This window comes from Ambystoma mexicanum, chromosome 6p, assembly GCF_040938575.1.
Source record: "Ambystoma mexicanum isolate Mex_15411 chromosome 6p, UKY_AmexF1_1, whole genome shotgun sequence".
Taxonomy (NCBI): domain Eukaryota; kingdom Metazoa; phylum Chordata; class Amphibia; order Caudata; family Ambystomatidae; genus Ambystoma; species Ambystoma mexicanum.
Window position 1 is genome coordinate 577,614,364 of NC_090935.1, and position 19,133 is coordinate 577,633,496.

Consider the following 19,133-nt stretch of genomic DNA (forward strand, 5'->3'; position numbering starts at 1 on the left):
TGATACCAGAATCAAAAACTTTTCAATGTGCGATGGCATTTGCTTAGACTGTCGCAGGACCACTTCGGTTCACTTCACACAATTATGCTTCACATCAATCTTCTACTTTAGTTTCTTTTGTCAGGATACCACACAGAGACATACGATTAAACACATTCATGGTGCCAGGCCACTCTGTCAACAGTATCGTATCTTTCCTTCTTATGTTCAAACATTCACCAGCAATTTAGCTTTACTTGAGTCTCATCACATGCGTTTAACAATGGTCGTTCGGTTTACAGTGTTACGGCTTATCCTGATGAAAAGGACAAGGGTGTTGCCCTTCTCTTCGCACCAATCTCTCATGACTTGCCGTCTTTCTCCTCTCGTTCAGATGCCAACTCGAAACTGCTGTACCTTTGTGTGCTTTGCCTCGCTCGGTGTGCTCTCGTGCTCCGCCTTTTATCTGTGTGGGAAAGTGCAATGGAAGTAGTTGGTGATTGTCGATAATTGCCCGACCTCGCCTGATCATAGTATTGGGACATGTCAGGTGTACAGTTCGGGTGTGAGTCTTTCTCCCAGAGCGGACTGTCCATGTAAAAGTGTTTGTGTAGGAAAAGGGGGGGGAGTGGTGGATTGAGTTTCTAAATATCCTATCGGGTAGGATTGGGTAAAGGTGTTACAGGTAAGCGAGGGATACTGTGTCGCACCATCCAGTGTCACAATCCCCAAAGATCCCTCACCCAGGTGATCCTCCCACACTGGTCCATCCCCAGGGTCTGGATCCAAAGACGATGGCCTTGCCCTGGCGACCTGGGAGAGATCCACTGGGAATAGCAGGTGAGACACCCTTCTGGTTTCTCACAGAGGGGAGATGCCAAGCCCTAGAGGAAGCTTCCTTTCTCACCCAGACAGAACCCCTAGAAACCTCTCAGCCTGGAAATGACTTTTCTATCCCTGAATTGTTAGAACCCAGGTAACAAAGGGTAAGTAGGAGAGGCCAAAGAACCACCCACTTTGTGGAGGAGCTTAAGATCATCCCCTTTGAAAAGGAAGAGTGCTTGGAATACGCGGGTAAGAAGACCTTCTCTTTCAGAAACAGGGGGATCCCTCCCAAAGATAAATGGGTCCCAGAAGACCCTGAGTGGGAAAGCATACGTATGGAGACCAACCCAAAACAGAAAATGTTCAACCCCAGAAATGTGAGCCAGATAGAACAAAAACAGACGTGTCCTTCTCCCAAACAGGTTCTGAGAACTGCCCCCAGGGACAGGGGGACAGCAAAGAATCGGAGGAAAAAGTGGATTTCCAAAATCCGCCCATTGATAGTTATAAAATGTTCTTTATTTATTTTATTAATGTCTAGCGCTCAAAAGAGCTTTATCATAACTAAAAGAATTACATTTCAGACATATTTAATTACACATAATTAGGTAAATCGATAGGCACATATAATTATTCGACCAAATACTACAATATGTGCATATTCATTTCAATTAATTTCATTTGCATGTTAGAGTACAAATATATCTCAAGTGCCAATTAATCACATTAAAACTGGAGGATAGGCAGAGTCCCTGTTGGGATCTAGTGTATTGTGCAAAGGTGCAGTATTAAATGTGCAATTGTAAACATTTTAGACAGTGTTTAGACGTAGCAGCAGACATCACAAAAGCTACTTTGAGTTCTGGACATTATTCCCAACTTTCCCCATCCATAGGATGACCTTCCGGGTGTTAAATAAGGCTATGTGCATGGTTTTATGCCCAGAGTTTAGACATTAAAGCCATAATGAGTCGGTCTTTATGTTGTTGCAATCTAACACAAAGGGCCGAAGCATCTTTATATAGGGGCTGTGCTTCCTACATTCGGTAAGAATGTGTTGTGTAGTCTCAAATTTACCCATAACACCACATGATGGCAGATTCTCTTTTCTTTCAGTATGCCTAATTCTGGACCAACGGTGGTTAGTAGGGGAAGTTTGCTGATAGGCAGCAGGAGGACAAAAGTGCGCAGCTCAGGAGAGGGGGATAGTTTAATATAACCTTGAGCGGTCCTAAAACTATAAGACAGCAAGTTAATAACAGGATGGAAGCTGCTGAGTGCAGAGAGGTGAGTATAGCTGGCACACCAATCCCATTGGGCCATCTTGAGACATGATTTCCAGGTCAGAACCTGCAAATTATCTTCCCAGTGCGGAATTCATCCTATAGTGTAAAAACTTGCTAGGCTCAACGCTGTCATGGAGTCAGGAGACTTGCCAGATGGTAGTTGTCCCAATAAGGTAAGGAGAGGACAGGTTGGTGATGTATGAGCCTTTAGGAATAGGAAGTTTATTCTTTTCCGTGCCATAGATGCCAAGGACATAAAGCCTAGTTCTAGGCAGATGATTTCAACCGGTACTTTAGGGCCATGTCAAAGCATTTTACTCCAGAAACTACTCTCTAGAACATTAAGCCAGGAAAGGTCCTTCATGCCGATAGCATCCAGCCCATACAATAAAGATGTGGAAAAGCATTGCTTATATAGGGTTACTATCCCATGAAACATAAAGCCTGATGACGTCTTCACAAATCTATACAGCATGTTCAGTTTTGTTGTAGCCTTCCTTGTTCTGGCCTCCACCAATCCAGCCTAATCGGACTTGGTGGTAAATTCAACACCCAGGTATTTAAAACTGTCAACTTTCTCTATGACATTCCCGTTGATGACCAAAGTGGGTGCCTTAACACGATTGTAAGAGAAGAACATGACCTTGGTTCTCATAGTTAAGTTTTAGGTCATGTTCATTAGAGAAGCTTAACGATGCCTCCATGGATCTTTTGAGGCCAGCAAATGTATGGTCGAACAAGAATAGGTTGTCTGCATATGAAAGACAATTGACCTTTCACCCCAATATCGTTGGCAGGCAATTGAGCACCTTCTCAAGTGTGCATTGCAGTTCAGCTAGGTACATGTTGAAAAGTAGGGGAGCCAAAGAACACCCCTGTTTTACACCATGGTTCGTTTTTATTGGTGCCGTTACCATGCCCCTACTATCGAGCTTCACCTGAACCAAGGTGTTTTCATGTAAGCCTATTATAGTTGCCAACAAAAGATCCTGCGGGCTGCCCAAGTGATTAATTTTATCACATAACTTTCTCCTATTTACTGTATCAATGGCTGTCCGGAAATCTATCATAGCAACATATAGACCGGGCTGCCCCTTAGTCTTTGCCCTTCTGGTCAAGAAGTCAAGTAGCCATAGGCAATGGGATGTTCCCGAACCTGCTCTGAATCCCATTTGGAAATCACTCAGATGGCCTGTCATCTGCACCCCATGAGATGGTTTGTCAAGTAATAGAGGAGTCTGAAGTTCTTGGGACAAGTTCTAGGCCCTTTCTTATGTTTGGGGACTGTTAGGCAGAAACCTGTGCAGTTCCCTTGGGGAACACTGCAAAAGATTTAAGACTACAGGTAGAGCAGTAAACCCCTTTGGTAGCAGTCTGTACCACCCAGATTTACCTGGTAGCTGTGGCTGAGCAGTCAGACTTCTCTCAAGAAGAGTTAGGCAGTATGCAAAGTATACACAATATGTACCAAAACACAATAGCACAAGCAAACACTGACCAGAGCTTGGTTTCAAAAGAATATAGTTATTTATTTAAAAACACACATAAGTAAAAACACTCTAGCAACGAATATGGAAAAAACACTTCAACACAGTTATAATGAAAGTAGATTCAATCCTTTCTCCTATCTAGACAACTCTAGGTTAACACCACTTAATTAAAACAGAGGTGAGTGCTTAACGTTAGATGACACTCTAGTAGTTTCCAAGAAAGGGAGAGAAAAAACAGAAATAGGTTAGACACACCACTCTAAGGTCCAGAACACTTGCAATAGGCTTAAAGAAGACTAAAGTCACAGGTGAGCAAAAGTCACTAGGCAGGGCCCACTCTTAGAGTAGCCGGAGCGAAAATGTGCCCAAGATCACACTGTTAGTTAGAGATTCAAAGTCTTGCAAAGAGTCAAAAAGTGTTTAGAGTGGCTCAGAAAGTTTAGCCAAAGTGTCCCAGGCACTCCCAGGTTCGAAAGCCGGGGACTAAATCTACCCCGTACAGTCGGTAGCAAGGGAAGCCAGGCGGAACACAGTACCTTAAGCGGAAAGGATCCTCCAGCGGGGGCAGTTGTTCCAGGCAGCGACAGCAAGGCTCGACGTCGGTCAGGGGAGAAGAATATCTCGCTGAAGAGCAGAAGAGAAAGGTCGTAGCACTGCCCGGGAAGAAACCAGCCGCGGAGTCCTCCGGTTAAAGGGTTGGTACCGACTTTCGCGGTATGGGGGTAAAGTGTGGTATTCCGGATGCCGGGGTGCTTGGCACAGGCAAGGCGGCCACGAGATACCTCAAAAGAACGGAAAGAAGGCGAAAACTGGTTGTCCCCACCAGTCAAGGGAAGGAGCCACTCCGTTAAGAGTTCTCCTCGGTCGTCGGGAAAAAGTGGTGAGACGGTTCAGCAGGGCTCCACCGGGTGGTGTCGTCGAAGCAGGTCGGCTCAGCTCTTCCCTCGTCGGATTCTTGGTCCTGTGGCGACTTCTGAAGTCCCAGTCCCCAAAGCCCTGCTTTTATGCAGCAAACCCCCATTCACCCAGCCTAGCTGTCACTCAAACATGCTAAGTGGTGAGCCGGGCGGCTCACCACTTGGGCCAATCAGGACGGAGTGCGACTTGAGTTACCAAGGTAACTCAGTCCAGGGTGCCTAAATCCCCCTCCACCCCTCCTAAGTACCCCAGACAGAGTGGCACCACTTTGGAGGGCTTCTGTGGAGAAGCCCGCCAAAAGTGGAACAAAGGGCTCCACTTTGGGTCAGAGTTACAGAGGCGAACACCAACGCCATTTTAGAATCAAGTTTTGGCAAAAAGTCCCAACCGGAGTTATAAAAATAAATATATAAACCGGCGGTATGTTTAAGGCTACCGTAAATAAATAATTAAATGTGTTAGCCTAAAACAATGGGAAATCCCATAGGGAAATATTCGCGGTCGAATATAAAAAGTAGTTTCCACTGCCACCAGCCAAAACTCGATCAGGGGGGACGGAGACGTGCCCCCTCGACTAACAGACCCTGGGGCAATCGAATTGCCCCAGCCAGTACGTCCACAATATGATGGTTTGTACTGGTTCTGTTCAGGATTCAAGACTAGCAAAGTCTTTGGTGACTTTACATGCCCTGGGAGACAGTAGTCAGTCCCAGGGTATGGAGTCTATGTTGGGGAGTCCCTAGGACACCCCTGGGTCACGGCACAGAGGGTGCTGTGTAACCCACATCACAAAAATACATGAGGCCCTATGGAGTAAAAGACCCCATAGCCCATTCAACACAAGGTTTGACCAAGAAAACACACTTCAACATGTCCAAGAGTGAGGGTAAAAGAGTCTCACTCTTGGCAGGAGAAAAAAATTAAACCCCAGAAATCCAGCAAAGCTGCTGGGGGACTCACTAGGTAGGGAAATTCAGCCTAAACAGAGAATTCTCCCTAACACTCGCCCCCCCCAGACTAAGGGACAGGAGGATTTAATCCACTCCTGGATGAACCTCATACCTCTAGTCGATGATATACATCCTAGAGAGTCCATCAGCATTTTGATGGTGACACCCTGACCTGTGCTCAATGGTGAAATCAAACCCTTGCAGGCAGATTGACCATCTCAATAGTTTTGGATTTTCCCCCTTCATTTGCATTAACCATCTCAAGGGTTGGTGGTCAGTCTGAATAACAAAAGTAGAACCATACAAGTATGGCCTAAACTTCTTCAGTGCCCACACAATAGCAAAGCATTCTCTTTCGATAGTTGCCCACCTTGTCTCAGGATCCTTCAGTTTCCTACTGATGAAGCAAATGGGGTGCTCCCTACCCTTCTCATCCAGTTGGCTTAGAACTGCACCTATACCTACATTGGAAGCATCAGTTTGTACAATGAAAGGTTGGTGGTAGTCAGGAGCTCTCAATACTGGAGCCTGGCAAAGAGCTCTCTTCAGTTTTTCAAAGGCCTGATTGCACTCCTCATTCCATTTTACCTTCTTAGGGAATTTGGGAGAGGAGATTACATTCAGTGGAGAAGCTATGGTCCCATAGTTCTCAATGAAATTCCTGTAATACCCAGTGAGGCCTAGAAAAGCTCTCACTTGGGTTTGAGTAGTTGGTGTTGTCCAATTTTGCACAGCTTCAATCTTGCTGGGCAAAGGCCTTATTTCTCCACCTCCTACCTCATGTCCAAGGTAGACCACTTTACTTTGACCAATCTGGCACTTACTGGCTTTGATTGTCAAATGGGCCTGTTTCAGAGCCTGCAACACATGTCCTAGGTGGTTCACATGTTCTTCCCAGGAGTGGCTGAAGACTGCAATGTCATCCAAGTATGCCATGCAGAAATCTTCCATCCCAGCCAGAACCTGGTTCACCATCCTTTGGAATGTGGCAGGTGCATTTTTTAGTCCAAAAGGCATGACCTTAAACTGGTACAAGCCAACTGGGGTCGAAAATGCAGTTTTCTCCTTGGCATGGTCTGTCAGGGCTATTTGCCAATAGCCTGACGTCAGGTCAAATGTGCTGAGGTACTTGGCTGCACCAAGTTTATCCACCAACTCATCTGTCCTGGGCAAAGGGTGGGCATCAGTCTTGGTGACTGCATTTAGAGCTCTATAGTCCACACAGAATCTCAAGTCTTTGGATCCTGCCTTTGGTACTAACACAACTGGGCTAGACCATGGACTAGTAGAGGGCTCTATTACCCCGAGATCAAGCATCTTCTTGACCTCTCCTTTGATGTGGGCTCTGATATGTTCTGACATTCTGTATCCTCTGCTTTTGACTGGCAGACAGTCACCAGTGAGTATCTCGTGCTGGCCCCAAGGGGTCAAGCCTGGTGACAGTGAGAACAGGGAGGCAAACTGATTTAACATAGATTTGCACTCCTCTTGTTGCTCAGGTGTCAGGTCTGAAGAGAGATTGACTCCTTCAACTTTTTCATCTAAAGGTACACCTCTGAGGAGATCAGGGAGAGATTCACTCTCTTCCTCCTCTGCAGCTGAAGCTAGAAGCAAGGCTCCTACATCAGGTCTGGAGATGTATGCTTTTAGTCGGTTGGTGTGGAAGACTCTAGGAGCTTCCCTGGGTCTGCCCAGATCCACCAGATAGTTGACCTCTCCAAGTTTTCCCACAACCTTGAAGGGTCCCATCCATTTGTCTTGCAAGGCCCTCTGCCTTGTTGGGAGCATAACTAGAACTAGCTGGTCTTGAGTAAACTCAACCATGTTAGCCTTCTGGTCGTGCCAATGTTTGACCAGGGCTTGACCAGCTTTCAAGTTGTCACTTGCTTCTGCCATCATGTGTGACATTCTCCTCCGGAGACCTATCACATAGTCAGTCACTCTGACTGGCTTGAGGGGAGGAGCACCTTCCAACCCCTCCTTAATCAGGGCCAATGGACCTCTGACTGGATGGCCATAGAGAAGCTCAAAGGGAGAATAACCTACTCCCTCCTGAGGGACTTCTCTATAAGCAAAGAGAAGGCATGGCAGTAGAAGGTCCCACTTTTTCTTAAGGGGTTCTTCTAAAGCACCTATCATGCTCTTCATGGTTCTGTTAAACCTTTCAACCAACCCGTTTGTCTGAGGGTGGTAGGCGGTTGAGAACTTGTAGGTAACTCCACAGGTTTTCCACATGGCCTTCATGTAGTGGGACATAAAGTTTGACCCCCTGTCAGAGATTACCTCCTTAGGAAACCCAACCCTGGTAAAAATACCAAGGAGGGCCTTAGCCACAGCCGGAGCTGTAACAGTCCTCATAGGAATGGCCTCAGGGTATCTAGTAGCATGGTCTACTACAACAAGGATAAACCTGTTGCCTGAGGAGGTTGGAGGATCAAGGGGACCAACAATGTCAATCCCTACCCTCTCAAATGGGACTCCCACAACTGGGAGAGGCACTAAAGGTGCCACATTCTTGGAACCAACCTTACCAGAAGTCTGGCAGGTATGGCAGCTCTTACAATATCTATCTACTTCAGCCCCCATCTTTGGCCAATAAAAGTAGAGTGAGAGCCTTTCCTTGGTCTTCTTGAAACTCAAGTGGCCAGCCAAAGGTATCTCATGGGCTAGTTGTAAGAACTGTTGTCTGTTTTCTTGTGGGACTACAAGGCGTTTGTAGTCTCCAGGTTCAGACTCAGTGGGCTCACTGTAGAAGAGGCCATCTTCCCAGTGCAACCTATACTTCCCAGGCTCTTGCCCATCAGCTTGAGAAGCTGCCTGGTGGCGGAGACCTTCCAGAGTTGGACATTCTCTTTGCCCCTTACGAAAAGCTGCCCTGCTAGGCCCACCTTCTGCCAGTAAAGACTGCAGCTCAGGATGGTCCTCAGGGTCCAAATCTCCAATAAGGTTGGGGCCTCCTTCTAGCTCTTCCTCAGAGTCTAGCTCAACCACACAGGGTTGTACCTCCCTCTCAGCCTCAGCTGGAGGGGGAGTTACAGGTGTAACTTTGGACAACCTCGGGGAAGTCCTTGTTGGAAGCACTGGAGTGCTTGCTGCTGGCTTTTTCCTAGGAGTCTTGGGTTGCCCCTTTGCTCCTGATCTGGTAGTTACTGCAGTAAGTTGCTCCAGTGGTAGAGGAGTGATTTCTGTCATCATCTCCTGAGATAACCCTCTCAGGGTTTTCTCCCTTGCAGGTTTTGTGAGTTCCTGAAACCTTTTGCTAGGAGGTCTGGGGGTATGAGATACAACTCCAAGAGCTTTGAGGTCATTACCCAACAGAACCCTACCTGGCACTTCACATTGTACACTGACAGGTATTTTTACAGCCATATCATTACATTGGATGAGAACTGGTAACTGGGGACACATCTGCACAGGCCCACCAGCTAACTTGGTGAGGCATTTGGGTGCCTTAGCAACATCCTCTGCCTTGAAAAATGATTCATCCACCACAGTTATGCTGGCTCCAGTGTCCCTAATGGCAGGAGTCTCCTGACCATTCACCTGGACACTGTCCTTATAATACTCTTTAGTATTATCTGGGATAGAGTTATAGACATCTAAATTCTGTTGCTCCCACAACCCCAGAGAGACTAAAGAAACACTAGCTGAGACTCCAGTGGGTTCATCAGCTAGTAATAGAAAGTTTCCACTTGCCATATGTACTTCCTCTTCTGGAGCGAAGGCTAAGGAGGCAAGCTGGACCCCTGAAGGTTTACCCTTACATCTGGGATCTCCTTTCACATGGTCAGTAGCCTTACAAACAAAGCATGAGCCAAAGGCTCGCTGGAATGGAGGCTTGTTCTGACCTCCTTCTGGTCTGGGACCAGAAGGTACACTAGCCTGATTTGGTTTCCCTTGTGGCTTACCCTTATAGTTTTGTTTGGGGCCCTCTTTGGAATTTGTAGTATTAGAATTCTCTTTGGAGTCCTTCTTAGACTGTTTTTCCCCATCCTTCTTCTGAGTTACCCCAGAATCCTTGTGAGTGGCCCTGTTGGCAACCCACAAGTCAGCAGCCTTAGCTAGTTTCCGGGAATCTAATTCCCTGGAATCAGCCAAGTGTTGTCTGAGCTCAGGAGAGCAGGCATCATAAATAGTCTCCAACATAAACAAATTCTTCATACCTTCATAAGTGTTCACCTTGTAACCCTTAATCCATCCCTCTAAGTTTTTCAAACATTCATTCACCCAGGTAGCCCAAGGGGTACCATCATGCTTTTTGAGGCTCCTAAACCTCTTAAGATACTGGGAAGGGGTCTTCCCAAACCTAGCTATTAAAGCTAGTTTCACACATTCATAGTCCTTCCTATCCTCCTCCCCCATCTCCATTACCACATCAGTTGCAACAGGGGGAAGCCTAGAGAACAACCAGGTGAGTAAGTCATTTCCTGTGATGTTCTGGAGCCCATGATTATATTCAAACAGAGACAACCAATCCAACACATCCAACTTAGGCTCATACATACCAACCAATTCTTTAGGCATCCGGGGTCTTTTAGGACTGGAACTTCTAGAGGAGCCAGAGAGAGAAACATTCTCAACAGATAATTTCTTCATTTCTAAGTCATACTTGAGCTCCATTTCCCTTAGCCTTAGTTCTTTGTCAGTTTGAGCATTAAGTTTCTTATACTCCAATTCTAGCTTCATTTTCTCCAGTTCAAAGTACTGAGGACTAAATGTGGGACCTGGTAAAGGTCCAGTAGGTACAGCAGGTAGAGCAGGCAGAGGCCTAGGGGGGACAGTTACAACAGCCTCACCCTCCTCTTCTGACTCTTCCTCAGAAACATCAACATTTTGCTCCATGTTAACTTCAACACTGTCATCTACAGTTGCTGGAGTGGTAGGTTCCTCTGAACCATCACCCAGACTTTGGTTAGCTAACAATCTTTCAATCAGCTCCATTTTCTTGCCCTTAGTCAGGAGATCCTTATGTTTACAGAGCTCTCTTAAACAATCAGCAGTTTTGGCTGCAAGGGACTCTTGACTATAGCTTTCTATAACTGACATGTTAGAGGTTTTACTTTTTCAGTGCTAAGCTTTGTGGTTAGTTGCACTAAGGTATCTAAAGCACAATAAAATGTATACTCAATACAAATCCCACCGCTGTACACCAGTGTTAGGCAGAAACCTGTGCAGTTCCCTTGGGGAACACTGCAAAAGATTTAAGACTACAGGTAGAGCAGTAAACCCCTTTGGTAGCAGTCTGTACCACCCAGATTTACCTGGTAGCTGTGGCTGAGCAGTCAGACTTCTCTCAAGAAGAGTTAGGCAGTATGCAAAGTATACACAATATGTACCAAAACACAATAGCACAAGCAAACACTGACCAGAGCTTGGTTTCAAAAGAATATAGTTATTTATTTAAAAACACACATAAGTAAAAACACTCTAGCAACGAATATGGAAAAAACACTTCAACACAGTTATAATGAAAGTAGATTCAATCCTTTCTCCTATCTAGACAACTCTAGGTTAACACCACTTAATTAAAACAGAGGTGAGTGCTTAACGTTAGATGACACTCTAGTAGTTTCCAAGAAAGGGAGAGAAAAAACAGAAATAGGTTAGACACACCACTCTAAGGTCCAGAACACTTGCAATAGGCTTAAAGAAGACTAAAGTCACAGGTGAGCAAAAGTCACTAGGCAGGGCCCACTCTTAGAGTAGCCGGAGCGAAAATGTGCCCAAGATCACACTGTTAGTTAGAGATTCAAAGTCTTGCAAAGAGTCAAAAAGTGTTTAGAGTGGCTCAGAAAGTTTAGCCAAAGTGTCCCAGGCACTCCCAGGTTCGAAAGCCGGGGACTAAATCTACCCCGTACAGTCGGTAGCAAGGGAAGCCAGGCGGAACACAGTACCTTAAGCGGAAAGGATCCTCCAGCGGGGGCAGTTGTTCCAGGCAGCGACAGCAAGGCTCGACGTCGGTCAGGGGAGAAGAATATCTCGCTGAAGAGCAGAAGAGAAAGGTCGTAGCACTGCCCGGGAAGAAACCAGCCGCGGAGTCCTCCGGTTAAAGGGTTGGTACCGACTTTCGCGGTATGGGGGTAAAGTGTGGTATTCCGGATGCCGGGGTGCTTGGCACAGGCAAGGCGGCCACGAGATACCTCAAAAGAACGGAAAGAAGGCGAAAACTGGTTGTCCCCACCAGTCAAGGGAAGGAGCCACTCCGTTAAGAGTTCTCCTCGGTCGTCGGGAAAAAGTGGTGAGACGGTTCAGCAGGGCTCCACCGGGTGGTGTCGTCGAAGCAGGTCGGCTCAGCTCTTCCCTCGTCGGATTCTTGGTCCTGTGGCGACTTCTGAAGTCCCAGTCCCCAAAGCCCTGCTTTTATGCAGCAAACCCCCATTCACCCAGCCTAGCTGTCACTCAAACATGCTAAGTGGTGAGCCGGGCGGCTCACCACTTGGGCCAATCAGGACGGAGTGCGACTTGAGTTACCAAGGTAACTCAGTCCAGGGTGCCTAAATCCCCCTCCACCCCTCCTAAGTACCCCAGACAGAGTGGCACCACTTTGGAGGGCTTCTGTGGAGAAGCCCGCCAAAAGTGGAACAAAGGGCTCCACTTTGGGTCAGAGTTACAGAGGCGAACACCAACGCCATTTTAGAATCAAGTTTTGGCAAAAAGTCCCAACCGGAGTTATAAAAATAAATATATAAACCGGCGGTATGTTTAAGGCTACCGTAAATAAATAATTAAATGTGTTAGCCTAAAACAATGGGAAATCCGATAGGGAAATATTCGCGGTCGAATATAAAAAGTAGTTTCCACTGCCACCAGCCAAAACTCGATCAGGGGGGACGGAGACGTGCCCCCTCGACTAACAGACCCTGGGGCAATCGAATTGCCCCAGCCAGTACGTCCACAATATGATGGTTTGTACTGGTTCTGTTCAGGATTCAAGACTAGCAAAGTCTTTGGTGACTTTACATGCCCTGGGAGACAGTAGTCAGTCCCAGGGTATGGAGTCTATGTTGGGGAGTCCCTAGGACACCCCTGGGTCACGGCACAGAGGGTGCTGTGTAACCCACATCACAAAAATACATGAGGCCCTATGGAGTAAAAGACCCCATAGCCCATTCAACACAAGGTTTGACCAAGAAAACACACTTCAACATGTCCAAGAGTGAGGGTAAAAGAGTCTCACTCTTGGCAGGAGAAAAAAATTAAACCCCAGAAATCCAGCAAAGCTGCTGGGGGACTCACTAGGTAGGGAAATTCAGCCTAAACAGAGAATTCTCCCTAACAGGGACCAGGATCGATGGGCGCCAAGAGTCCGGGATCTATCCCTCCTCGGACACTCTCTTGAATAGGAGATATATAAGGTCTCCCCAGTATACCATGTTCTCTTTTATAATTACATTAGGGAGTCCATTTGGGCCGGGAGCTCTGGAATTTTTTTAATACAGATATTTTTAGCATTATCTTGGCATGTGTAAAGTTCAAAACTAACTTCTCCTTGGACCAAGGTGAACCTCCCACAGGGTGGCGTGGGTCATACAAAACCTCAAACATGTGTCTAGTCAATTCCTGCCAACCGATAGTGCAGATCTCACGGGTAGTAAAATGTGAGTTGAAGAAGCTCAGCCGTTTCCACAATTTTCTAGAGTCTTTGGTCTTAGATACGCTTACCAAATATTGCCATTGGGCGGTTTTACCTGAGGTAACCCACTTGCGGCTAACACCTCCTCTATGGTACTGCAAGTCTTGCCAATCATGCGCAGTTGCCTTCTGAGAACCCTCTTAGATTCACAAATGGTTTTGTCATACCAGTATTTTTTAATGGTTTGATTTACAAAGTTTTGGTGTCCTTTTTGGACTGCCATTTGTGAAGTGCAATCTTTAATCCACTGCTCAATCTCAGCTGCTGTGTCTCTATCTCCCATTAGTGGTAAATTATCTGCTTGTTTTGAGAAGAAGATAACAGCCTTATTTATACTCTCTCCATCCAGCGAATCATATTGCCCCCTTGGTTAATATCTAATTCTCCGACCCCCCGCATCCCTGAAATGGTGAGTTTCGATGGAGCACTGGGCCTTCAAGGTAAGGATGGTGTGGTCGCTGTAAATAGTTTCCATTAGTGGTAAATTATCTGCTTGTTTTGAGAAGAAGATAACAGCCTTATTTATACTCTCTCCATCCAGCGAATCATATTGCCCCCTTGGTTACTATCTAATTCTCCGACCCCCCGCATCCCTGAAATGGTGAGTTTCGATGGAGCACTGGGCCTTCAAGGTAAGGATGGTGTGGTCGCTGTAAATAGTTTCCAAAATTTCAAGCTTCCTAACCATCGGGACTGCCACAGAATTACAAAAGAAGTAATCAAGCAGTGAGCACTTTGTCCCGGATTTCCTAGTTGTTTGCCTGGGACATCCCCCTCTGTCCTTCCATTCAACAACAGTCCCTATCTAATAGAGTATCAACCCAGGCAGCTCCCTTTAAAGAGATGTTTTGCCAGTTAATCAAATAGAGACCTGCTCTTTACATTGTTGGTTTCCAATAATTCATTATGGCACCGGCATGGAGCATTGACATCCTTTCCCACATAAATCTGGTCATGTTCATTGGCATTGTTTGTCTACAATCAAGCTCCTTATACATTCGATAACAGTTTTTTAATTTTATTTATTTGTATTTGTAGAGCGCACTAACAGCCCACAGGCATCAAGGCACTTTTGCATGAAGATGTGAGAAGGCTTAATTGTTGTTACAGTAAAGTACAGTCTTGGTTACAGGCATGTTACAGAGAACAATGATTACATTAAACACAGGTTTGACAATTCAGAAAAATAGCCTGGTTTTTATGGTTTTGCGGCATGCCAAATGGGAGTCCATCATCCCGAGGTGCTCAGGAAGGGCATTCCAGAGTGAAGCGGCCATGGTGGGGAAGCTAGTGCCACCTGCCCACACCTTCCTGCTCTTGGTAGCAGAGATCAGGTTAGTGTAGGCTATCCTCGTAGGCCTTAGAGAGGAGAGTTTCTCAATTTGTATGGCAAGGTAGGGGGATGCTAGATCATGGAGGCAATTATGCACGAGGGAGAGAGTTTTGAAAATGATCCTTTCTTTAACGGGCAGCCAGTGCACCTGCCGCCTTGTTGAGGAGATATGATCCTTCCTGGAAATCCCAGTAGCAACCCTGAGGGCATTGTTCTGGACCACCTGTAGTCTGGCAATGTTTTTGATGGATGTCCCTACCAGGAGTGCATTGCAATAGTTCAGCTTGGAGAAGTAGGCTGATGAGGAGACAATGGCGCTGATTTGTCTATTCATAGTCGGGTCCGAGTCAAGGTAGACGCAGAGTGTTTTGATCATTTGGGAGACAGCGATGGGGATGTTATCGATGGTGAAGCAGCAATATTGATTGTCCAGTTCGCGGAGGATGGAGGTGGACCCAATCAACAGGAGTTCAGTTTTTTCACTGTTGAGGCATAACCAGTTTTCAACCATCTGTGATTGGATCTTGAAGTAAATTAAGTTGAGGGTGATTCTGTCGGCCTCATAGTCACCCGAGAGGGGGATAAGCATGTGTGTCATCTGCATAATTGGTATATGAGATGCCCAGGGCATCCAGTATATTGAACAGGGGCCTGGTGAACAGGTTGTACAGGGTTGGTGCAATGCAGGACCCCTGTGGGACTCCGTATTTAATGTGACTAGGGTTGGCACAGGCTGAGTCAGAGAAGACTTTCATGATATTAATAGCGTTGCCGAAGTTGGCTGTGCTTACTCTGACGGCTGTTACATATGGGAGGTCATTGATGATCTTAATTCTTACTGCATTCGGGTGATTTTTAATGCCAATTATGAGTCCTCCACAAGGGCGGCCTCTAGGCCCTTTTTCGGCTAGTGTTTGAATAATTTGGTAGCCATCAAATAGAATATCTGTGAGCAAACAGACTTCTGTAGCAAAAAGATGTCACTTTGAGTGATCAAATCCGCCGATCCCCCTGGCTCAGTCAAGTGAGAGAAACCCTGTGTATTCCAGAAAGAAATGGCTACATCTCAATTTCTGCTTTGCTGTGTAATATCATTATTTAGTGCCCGCCAGTTCAAAGTATCCAGAATATTGGTTTATAGGGCACAGTAGGGGTTTGCGCCCATATCCTTATTTCTTAGTGATTTGATTTCATCCTTTAGGTAATTGAGGTACTGGTTTTGTGGGGGGCGGGGGGAATAAGACAACACTCCTCAGCAGCATCAAGTTCGGAGCTGAAGTCAGTGTATCGATTTTTATGTGCCCTGATCAAATGCATAGTCTCGCTTGTACTGCAATGAATTCTGCTAAACTGAGACTTTGAATCCCTGATTGGTTCAATGAAGTAAATCTCTCGAGAATCTAAGATCCTAAATGGAAGAATTTTCCGGGTCAGCAATAAGAAATCAGATCGATTAATATGGGAATTGGCCTTAAATTTACCATGATTTTTGTTTTTGATGGTAATTGTTAAAATAGGAAGCGAGGTAAGGAGGGTGGGCGGGAGGGCTCCTGCGATGCAGCCTCTAGTGCGTCATCAGAGCCAATGTTGTGACCTTGTTCTCTTTCTAAGGGCCCATTCAAGACTACCAAGGGGCCCCTTATCTCACGCTGGGGTTCGCAGCTATTATCAACGATATTGGACAGCACTGGTGGTGTCACATTAGTGCCCTCAAACAGAGGGGAGGGGCTGGGGTATTTTGTTTAGAGCCCAGCTAGTAAGGGTACCTTTGGTGCCTTTTTTCAGTCCCCATTTGCTTTCCTGTTATTATTGCCACGGCACTCATGTGCCATGTTCTCTTCTTGGCATTTGGCACCCTTAGATCCCCCATTATTAGGGTCTGTATGCCTGTTCGTTCTCTTCTTCTTTCCTAGTAAGAAAAATAGTGAAGGTGTTGCTGATAGATTCAGCTGCTTTGTCTACCACCAGATCAGCATCAATGATGCTAGTCTCCTCAGGGACAGTGTTATCATTGTGCTGATCTAAGTAATCTGAAGTGAACGGGACAGCTGCCTCAATGGGCTTGTCAAGCTCTTCATCAGGTTTGGGAGTAATGTTGTTGGAGAGGGTAGAGACCTCCAAGATTTTGCCACACATTTTTAGTACTACCTTTATGGCAAACCGGAGGACTGACAGTTGTTTGGTAGTCGCTATGCTGAGCAGAATCCTCAATGCTAAGCTTATCAAGAGTTGTTACTTCCTCCAGGGGGTTCATATTGGGGGATGCAGAAAGCCTAGGGCCTAGATGATTTTCTTTGTTGGAATCAAGAGTGGCCCCTGGGGGCCTTCCTCCATCCAAGTTATTAGGTCTGCCAGATAGTATGTTGTTATCACCGTCCTGAGACCCCCCTGTACCTTTGCTATGGGCTCCGGCACCAATGAGTCTCTCAATGAGTAGCACAGGGCCAGGAGGGAATGGTTGTTGTCAATTGCAGAAAAGGATATATTGGAGTGCACCGTATTGTTACTAGGTTCTCAAGATACTGTGTCCCCTGTTGTGCAATTCACAATCCTGGCAGTTGGCGGTATCAGGCTAGGGGCAGATCCAGGGATGAAATAAGAATCTATGGTCCCCGTCCCATACACCTGATCTGGGAGGGTTGCCCAAGTTACCCTTTGCCCGTTCTGTTACCAGCCAGTATTTATGGGGCAGGTGCTTTTTTAAACTTATTTTTTGATTATTGGACCTCATACAATGTTTCCCAGGCATTGTAGGTTATGGTAGAAGAGGCTTTTCTTAGCACAGCGGTATTGAGCACAAAACCACAGTCTGTAGGAAATACTAGTGGGGTTGCAGCAAAAATCCAAAATGCAGCTGCATACTTGAGCGGCAATGTTATGCTCACAGTAGGTAGCAGCCTTGTAGTTGATTCCAAATGACACAATCAATATAGCACTCTACCTACAATCAATACTAGAGAGTTTGGGGGATATGTCTTTCACTTAAACGCAAATAAAATCTTAGTAATAAAAAGTAAAAACCTCAGAAGTTAAAGCATTCAAAATGTCATGAATAATTTTAACTCCAATACATAAAATCGGGAAAAGTAATTCCCCTGTGTGTAGTTGGTAAATTGTCAAGCATCAGGGGCCTTGCATATTCTCGTCAAACATAAACGCGGGCCCTCGGCATGGGGTACAGTGATAGTTAAAAAAAAAAGCGAGGGTACAAATACAAATAGCAACGATACACTTGAACTCCGAACAGAAAGAACAGGGGTCACGTGTTAAGAGTATCACAAGAGGATAGTAGAAGCGGGAACATCACACTCTTGCATGCACTCCCAGCCCGGTCAAAAGCAGGGGGCCACGAGTGCAGTCTACTGTAGTTTGTTGTTAATTCAGCACCGCTGATTAGGTCGGGGTACAGGGGAATCCGGGCAGGCTGTGGAAGACCCCGTAAGGACATGGGCACCACACTCCTGCACACCTTCCTAATACAGACACAAAAACAACTCCTGGCAGAAAGTCACAAAAGCTTACAGCACTCGTTTGATCCAAAAGGCAGACGTAAAAGGAGGAGCACTTTAAGTACGCAACTGTAGACATGCGGCTGCGGGCAAAGGCCGTGGATGCTGTCTGCAATAGGTTGTTGATAACTTCAATAGTGCTGACTAAGTCGGACTGTAGGGGGTCCAGGACAGGCTGCGCCAGGCTATGGAAGTCCATGTAAAGAGGGACACCACACTTCTGCATGCACTCCTAGTCTGGTCGCAAACTAAGCACACAAGAAAAGGCCACAGAATCTGGCAACCTTAGATTGTTCAGTGAAGGGTCAAACGCAGTGGAAAGAATTGAACACGTGCATACAATTGAAATATGGCTGTGTGCAAAGAAACAGCACACCTCCAAAAAGAACCTTAGGCCTTCACGGACCACAACTCACTTGTCCTCACTCCGCTCTGCAATAAACTGAGGAAAATATAGGAACTGCAGCTCCTGCAACAGTAGGTCTGCCTCGAGAACAATGAATATGGAAACAATAGTCAACCGCAGCAGACCACAACTCACTCGTCCTCAATCCAAATTTTATTTACAGATTCCAGAACTCTGACATGAAAAATTGCCCAAGACCACACAGTGTCGGAGTTCAATATTAAGAAAATGGCCACCGGCTGGCAAATAACTGACACTTTCTTTGCATCCTGGAGGAGAAAGAAGGCTTATTCTATGCACGAGTAAGGTTGCAGGGTCAGTGTGAATTATCAGCTCGGTAGATACTTGATGCCAAGCCACCCTCCTGTGCAAAAAGGTCTTTCAGCAACTAAACTCAGGACGTGGGAGGGCCACCGTATTCGCCTCACACCACTTGCTGGGCAACTCCAAAATTTCAACGGGAATGCCATTTCTGTTGAAGGGACTGCAGATCTGGAAAAAGAAATTGAGTGAAATCGACTGAAACATCCGGTGATAGTCGTGACTCCAGAGGGGACACCTTGTTTACTGGGGAATGATCTCCTGAGGAGGTTATCACCTCTGATCGACTGTGTAAACAAGGTCCTCTGGACCTAGACTAACAGGCCTATAAAATAAAAAATGAGTGCCATTTATGTAAGCATGAATGGTACCTGTCATTTAATTGATGGACTTTCTGAGAATATAGAATTTCCATTTCAAGAATAACCAAGTCCCAGACATCACTGTCATCTCTGTGGGAGAACAAACTGGTGATGGGAATCC